The sequence below is a fragment of the Neopelma chrysocephalum genome, unplaced genomic scaffold (genome assembly GCF_003984885.1).
Source record: "Neopelma chrysocephalum unplaced genomic scaffold, ASM398488v2 Primary Assembly neopelma1_129, whole genome shotgun sequence".
In the NCBI taxonomy this organism is placed as follows: Eukaryota; Metazoa; Chordata; class Aves; order Passeriformes; family Pipridae; genus Neopelma; species Neopelma chrysocephalum.
The window spans coordinates 1,236,247-1,243,996 of record NW_020897791.1 but is presented as its reverse complement, the minus strand read 5'-3'; positions in this window follow the sequence as shown (position 1 = coordinate 1,243,996).

The window sequence follows — 7,750 nt, the reverse complement described above, 5'->3', positions numbered from 1 at the left end:
GGCAAATTTGGCAGAGCTTCCTCTCACATAAGCACCTCTGCAAGGCTTTAGGAAGTGTTTCAATTTAATCTTGACGCCCTCTGGGGTTTTGCACCTGTCAGAAAGGTGTTGGGTTATGAAAGCAGGAAAAGAACCAGCACAGAAAGCTCATTTGTGCTTGCCCTTCCCAGAACATGTCTAAGAGGGAATGGGTCAGGCAGGAAAACCTTGTATTTTGTGCAGGAATGAAATGGGTCATCGGCCTGTAAATATGGAAATTAATAAGAAAATTTCGGGAGTGTTTGGGGAAACAGGGAAAACAAAGGCACTCCCTTTTCCCAATGTAGTAATTGTTGACCACTTCTGAAAATGTATTTTGATGGAGCATTAATTGGTTCTTGCATTACAGCTCATAGATTCTAACCTGGACACATTATTAACTCAGAGCTAAGTGCAGACAGACACATCTCCCATGAATAAATAGCTCCTGATGGGTTGATCTCCCTGTGTCATGACCACTAACCATATGAAACAGTTCATCTCCCTTCAGTTACCTTGTCTGGTGATATTCCCACTACCTGGAAAAGGAGAAACATAACCCACACTCACTTAAAAGGGGGGAAAAGGAAGACCTGGGGAACTACAGTCTTGTCAGTCTCACCTCTTTTCCTGGCAAGATCATGGAGCAAATCCTCCTGGAAACTATGCTAAGGCACATGGAAAACAAGGAGGTGGTTGGTGACAATAAACACGGTTTCACATGGCTTTAAGATGAGGTAGAACAGGTTTAGATGAAATATTAGGAAGAAATTCTTCCCTGTGAGGGTGGGGAGGCCCTGGCACAGGTTGCCCAGAGAAGCTGTGGCTGCCCCATCCCTGGAAGTGTCCAAGGCCAGGTTGGACAGGGCTTGGAGCAACCTGGGATAGTGGAAGGTGTCCCTGCCCACGCCAGGGGGTTGGAATGAGATGATCTTGAAGGTCTCTTCCAACCCAAACTATTCTGTGATTTTATGATTAAACCTCTTGGCAGTGCACAATTTTTTTGCTAAACCATAAAAAATAATTTTAAAAATTCAAATATGCATCAATTCAGTAGAAAACCAACCATCTGAAAGCACCCCCGATGATTTCACATATCACTGAATAGGATAATAGCAAATAACTTCATTCATTATTCTGAGTTAGAAGCAGATCTCATGTCATGGCATCTCCCACGAGCTCAGAAGGTGCCCACAGATCAAAAGATAAGGTGAGTGGCAGCTCATAACAACCTCAAGCGAAAAATCTGAACTTTTTGGAGGTGGAGGAACTCTGTCTTTTCCAAGCTCTTTATCACCTGGTTCCTGGCACTCACTGAAAGACTGATCCCATTCACAATTATGTCCCACTGTTCCCCTGGTGCAAGTGGACCCAGGGAGGATTTTCAGGCTGTATTTTCATCCCAAGCAGCAGAAGCAAACAATGTTTAATGCAGAGATGATTATCCTGGGGCTCATAGAACATGTGCAACTGTCCTTTCTCGTTGCACTGATGTGCATTTTGCAGTCACAAACACACTGTGATAGAAGGAGGGAATGATCTGTTGTTTCTGATAGAAAACCCCTCTCCCAGCAGATTATTCAGAGGTCTTCTCCTAGATTGACTTTTTTCCTGCTGAAAAAGTTTTTCATAATATCTAGTGATTATTTTTGTTGCAGTTTGGGTTTGTTTTCTCTTTCAGACCTCCCTGGCAGGTTCCTGCAGCTATTAGCCACTTGTGGTGGTAACATTACTGGTGTAACTTCCAGCTAACCTTGTCAGTGCTTGGGATGGAGAGGAATGGAGAGAGACTGCAGGTAGGGATAGAAAAACAGCTCAGTGGAGATGTACTCTGTGTGGGATGTAGGACTTTACTGAGTTCTGGAACATGAGGAGGAAAAAATATCCTCTTTCCTCTAGCCCAGAGATTCCCAAGCTGTGGGTGTTACGGTACACCTACCTCCGAGAACCTTCCCCAAGCAGCTGTCTGCAGAAATTAGAGCCTGCAGAGAACTGCAAGGAGGAATATCTTGAGCATGGTGGCACCAGATTGTCTCATGACTTCTCCGCGCTGCGTCGTTGGTTTGTATCCATCTGTTGTTTCTTGCCTCATCTTTCATCTAGAGAAAAGGACTTGGCAACATGGCCCAGGGATTAGACCTTCATCTAGGGAAGAGATGAAAGCAAAGTGTAATGAAGGGCAAAAACAGAAGTTAGGGATGTTGTCAGCCTGAAATGTTATCAGGAAAGGAGCCGAATTAATTCACCCTCTCCCACGTCGCTGTTAAAGGGCAACCAGGGCTTTGGCTTTCTCTCCATGAACCATTGGATCATGCTGGCGACTTTCTCTGATAGTTTCTCTAATTTTGCCAAAACCTGGAAAAACATACCCTGCCTTCGAAGCTTATATTACTTGATGAAGAAATGTGCCTTGATGTTTCTGGAGATGTCTGGTCAACATTCCACGTTGGGCCCTCGAGAGCTACGGGGCAGTCGTGAGCCCAAACCCCGCCCCTCATCCCAAAATCAACCTTAGGCACCTCCACATCCCCTAAAAATAACCTTAAACCTCCAAAATATGTCAAGAATCAAAAGAAAAAAAATCAAAATTGGACCAAATTATGCTTTTTTTTTTTAGGCAAAAAATTGCACTTTTTTTCTGGGAAAATTGGCCCTGTTTCTGGTGCTCGGCCCCAAATTGACCCTTTTTTGTTTGGTTTGGTCCCAAACTGGCACTTTTTGTTTGGCCAAAAATTTGCCCCTTTTTTTTCTAGCCCCAAAATTGTGTCATTTTTTACAAAAAAAATTGTCTGGTTTTTAAGTTGTGTCGTTCCCCCACACACAATGGCTTACACCTGTCTTTAACATCAACTCATTTGTGGAACCAAGGTGCTCTTTAGCCCCCAAATACCCTGGTTTAGCCCTAAAATTTGGAGGGGGCTGTGGTTGTTTAAACTTTAAAATGGGGGCTTTGGTCCCCAAAATGCAGCAGGTCCGTCCTCTCCTCTGACACACATTCATGAGTGACAGAGTGGGAAATCCCTAGAACAGGGTTTTCCCTGTGTGTTCAGTCACTTACCTTCATGTACCTAATGCAGCAGAACATTCCTGTCTTTGGGAGCAGCAGCATTTGTGCATCTCAGCACAGGGGAAGATTGATGGATGATATTAATAATGTCAAATTATATCCCTCTTTTCTGTTATACTCTCAGATTATTTTACATATGAGACAGGCTGGTGCAATGAGTCTTAGGATGTTTTAATTTTGGCTGATCCGCTGCTTCTATCGTATTTTGTTGTTTTCAGAAGGAGATACTTGGGAAATTTAGACTTATGGCACTAAATTAGCCTTGCTGACAATTCCACAGAGAGACCTGGAAATTGTTTTGACACACTGAGAAGAAAGAAGGTGACCTGCACAATTATGTCTCCTGAGAAATTAAAAAAAAATAATAATCTGGTTATCATTTTAAGGCAATCAGCCCTCTGTGGTGTTGTCCTATATTTTTTTGGTTTCTTGTTCAATCCCAGCCTTTGATCAACCACAACCCCAGATAATTTCTAACTCAGGGCTGACAGTGGATGATCACAGAGTAGAAAGCCCTCACTCAGGGTCATGTCCATGTGTTTACAGTACATGATTCAGCTCCTGCTCTTGGTTCTCCTCTGGAGGAGCCTGACATCTGAATTCCTGGCTGGCAGTTTTAGGAGAAAAAATAAGAACTGAAAAGGTCATAGAAACTTGACTTCTGCTCCCCAAAAGGTCAAATGCAGTAATGGGACTCTATAAAGAAAAAAATTGACCTTTCTCTTGCCTTCCCTTCCAGAAATGTGGGAAACTAGAAGATTTATAGCTTTTGAATCTGTCCTGGGAAGATCCTTCTGCAGTAGAATCGTAGAATCACAGAATGTTTTGGGTTGGAAAGGACCTCAAAGACCACCCAGTTCCAACCCCTGCCATGGGTAGGGACACCTTCCACTAGACCAGGTTGCTCCAAGCCCTGTCCAACCTGGACTTGGACACTTCCAGGGATGGGGTAGTCACAGCTTCTCTGGGCAACCTGTGCCAGGGCCTCCCCACCCTCACGGGGAAGAATTTTTTCTAATATCTGATGTTCCAGTTGTGTGGATCTGCTGGAAGTACACAGAGCAGGATGTATCCAACATGCTACGGATCCATGGGAAAACCCTTGCCACCAGCAGTGGCAAGGAAGTGGTTCCTGGCCCCTTCAACAGACCTCATGTGTTGCATCAGGTAAATAAGAGTGGCTTTGAAATTCTTTGAATTTATGAGGTGAAAAACAGAGAATAAGGGTCAGGTTTTCACAAGTATTTAAAAATATATCTTGGCGAGTTTATGAATGAGCAAAACCAGCTTATGATCTTTAAAATGTAGTGAAAGTGGAGTTAAACAATAACCTAATTTTGTGTTCATACTTATATCATGAAGCCCTGTTTTCCAAAGGTATTCAGGTCCAGGAATAGCATCATGCAGGGGAAGTAAGGCAGTGGGACATCAAAGTTAGAGCACTGACTCTGTGTTTATAATAGAAATGCTGTTGATTTTGGTGCAAAAGTCAAATTCATCAGAGAAGGATGCAAGCCATATCCATCTTTCTTTCCTCTAACTCAATAGGAAAGCTGATTAAAAAAAAAAAAAAAGTAGAATGAGTTAAATATTTAAATGTGAATTTCCCCCTCCTACTCCGCTCCAGAATTTCCAGAGTACAGAGCTGTGGAGGTTTTACTTTTGCTACCTGTCCAGCTAATTAATACCTGCCAGTTTACTTTTCCCACTCTTGCTATTTTTGGACTGGTATTTTATTTTAAAAAGGAAAAAAAAAGAAAGAGAGAGAAAAGGGAAAGAGAGGAGGAGAAGGGTAAAATGAAATAGTTGAATTTCACCTCCTCTGACAAAAAGAATGCAAGTCTGACGTTAATTCAAATATTGAATCTGTTTCCAACTTTCCCTACATTTTCTCCCCTGTTTTAAGGATTTTTATGCTTTTTAAGTCATGCTATGCACAATGAGCATTCTATTCATTTTCTCCATAGCAACATGTTTGTATTGGTTCCTTTTTCTTTCCTTTTCCTCCTGCTGACTGAAGAAAGTCTGTCAGGGACCAGCTTGATGAAGTGCCTTTATAGGTAGCGTTAAATCCAGGGGTGAGGCTGTGAATTAGTGTTTGCAGCAAACAGCAGATGCAAAAAAGTCCTTGGTGCCCGGTGACAAAGCAGATTCCTAAAAGAAATAGTGACAAAGGGAGTTTCTCAAGTTTTGGTGTGTTTGTATCTTTTTTTTAAAGTCAGGATGTGCTCATTCTTGCAAGGCTGAGTTTGAGCCAGATGCTGTTCCTTGTAGGCACCCTGACAGATTACAAGAAGGGTTGGAAGCATCACTGGAAGGCAGTGGAGCTCATCAACATATTGCTGGCAGCAGAACTGGAGTCCTTCTCCATTCCCTCTCCATCCTTCCAACTGATCATCTGTAAACGAACGATAATAACCCAGGGTTGAGTTCACAGTCTGGATTTATGAGCATGAACTAAGAATTCATCACTGCTTGAGTTATATTTCTCTACTAAAGAAGAAGTAGCCAAGGCCTGGAAAGAGCAATTAATGTTGATGTATTTGGATGTGCAGACAGAAATAAACCCCAGCACCTCGCCAAGCCATGTGTGACCCTGGAGTAAATCAAAGGAGCAAGAAAACAAGGAACTCAGGTGAAAACCCCATGCCTTGCTGGTGTGCCAGCCCATGTCAAGCTGGAGAGCTTTGAGGCAGGTCTGACAGGTCCACAGATGCAAGATAATCCAGGCCACTCAAATGCTGTGCACAGAAGGGAATCTCTGATAACAGCCTTCTTCCCTCTTCCAGCTGGATGAGTGTTCAACTCATGTTCATCTCCCTGCCATGATGGTGAACACGTAAGAATGACATCCAACAATTTAGGGACCTTATGGCTCAGGTCAGACCTCTTGATTCTCTTCAGAAGCCAGTGTGGAATCAAGACACGTCTGGGACATGCTTCAATTTAATTTCTATGTTTATAACTTGACTTCCAAAAGTCCAAGAGACTGTGGCAGATAAACCATTACAGATCTTTCCCAATATCTTCTCCACTAAACTCCTAAAAGTCCAAGAGTCTGTCCAGATAAACCATTATAGATCTCTCCCTCACTGCAGGGGCATTATTGCCTTTGTAACAGGAATGCCTTCCAACTACAGCAGAACAAGTGCTTTGGTGTATCTGGTTACCAGATTGGTAACATCTCTGTGGCCAGGCAGTGAAGATTGACCTCATCTCACACATTCAGAATGGTTTTCATCTGATTTGTCCTTAGGGATGGGATTTGTCCCATTATTTGTGCATTTCCACAAGGGAAGTGACTTTTGACCAATTCAGCCCAGGCTCCTTCAGGACAAGATTTGGTTTATCCTGAAGAAGATGCTTCTTTGAGGTTTGATGAATCACATCCTTACCCTCTCTGACTGTTCTAACTAATCCTCAATTACTATGGAGCATCTGATGGAAACACTAAATATGGGCAGCTTAAATTAGAAGGGTGGACCCCAGACAAATTGTCTAAAAGCCAGGTAATGGAAATACTTGTAAACAGCTCCTCTGTATCTGCATCTCAGAGTGTGATTAAACTCATCCCATGATAAATGTGTAAAGAAGGTGAGCAACCATCTATTGGGAGTGTCCACCTGCCTTAGGACTGGCCAGTGGCTCAGTTTTAGACACCCAGGATTAGCTGGGTTGAACTGGACTCTGAAAGATGTATATCATCATATCTCTGGAAAAGTATCTCTTAACACTGATGGATCCAAAGCCTCAGTGCTCACTCTGGGAATGCTTTTCCAGAGATTCTTCAACAGAAAAAGGATTCAGCTAGGCTTTTCCAGTATTAAAACTCAACCAGATGATGGTAGAACACACCCTCTGCACTCTATGGAGATTCATAACCATCAGGACTTTACAAAGATGATGGCAGCAACCAGGAACCACTGGCTGCTTCTGGCAAAGCACTGTGCAAATGCCATTCCATCTCGATGGAGTTTGTCCTCTCCTTTATTTTCCACAGCCTGCTTTGGAGAAAACAGTCCTGCTTGCAATCATTCATTCATTTCTTTCTGTCTGGGACAAAAAAAAAAAAAAAGAAAAAAATCCTCCAAAACCTACATTCTTGTTATTAGAGGCCTTTTTTTTTTTCAATGTTCCTATTCCTGCAGCAGGAACTTAAACCAAAACTCACTGACTTCTCTAGGGCAGAAAACACCTTGTGTTTATTGCCACTTTGCACCAGATTCCTGCCACTGACCTTGATGGGAAAACTCCTTAACCCACTTACTGAATCCCCAAGTCATCCTGGAGCCAGAGAGTAACAGTTAATAAAGTGCCTGCCAGGTTTCAGGGTGTTTTTAGCTGCCCTGTATTTCGACTTGTTACATGATTTGCCGTGTAAGAAACCTCCAGGGGTAACACTCCTAGTGCTGAGCACACTGAGCTGGCACTGGAGGATAACACGGAACTGCCGTCCTGCCCCTGCTCCACACATGGAAAAATGCAAAGAACAGGGGGAGAGGAGAAAGGACAGAGAAAAAAGTAGGTGGGATGGGGTAGAAGGAAGGAAGGGAGCAAAGGAGAGAGCAAAGGAGGGAGGGAGGGAGGGAAGGAGGAAAGGAAGGAAAGAAGGAGGAAGGAAGGAAGGAAGGAAGGAAGGAAGGAAGGAAGGAAGGAAGGAAGGAA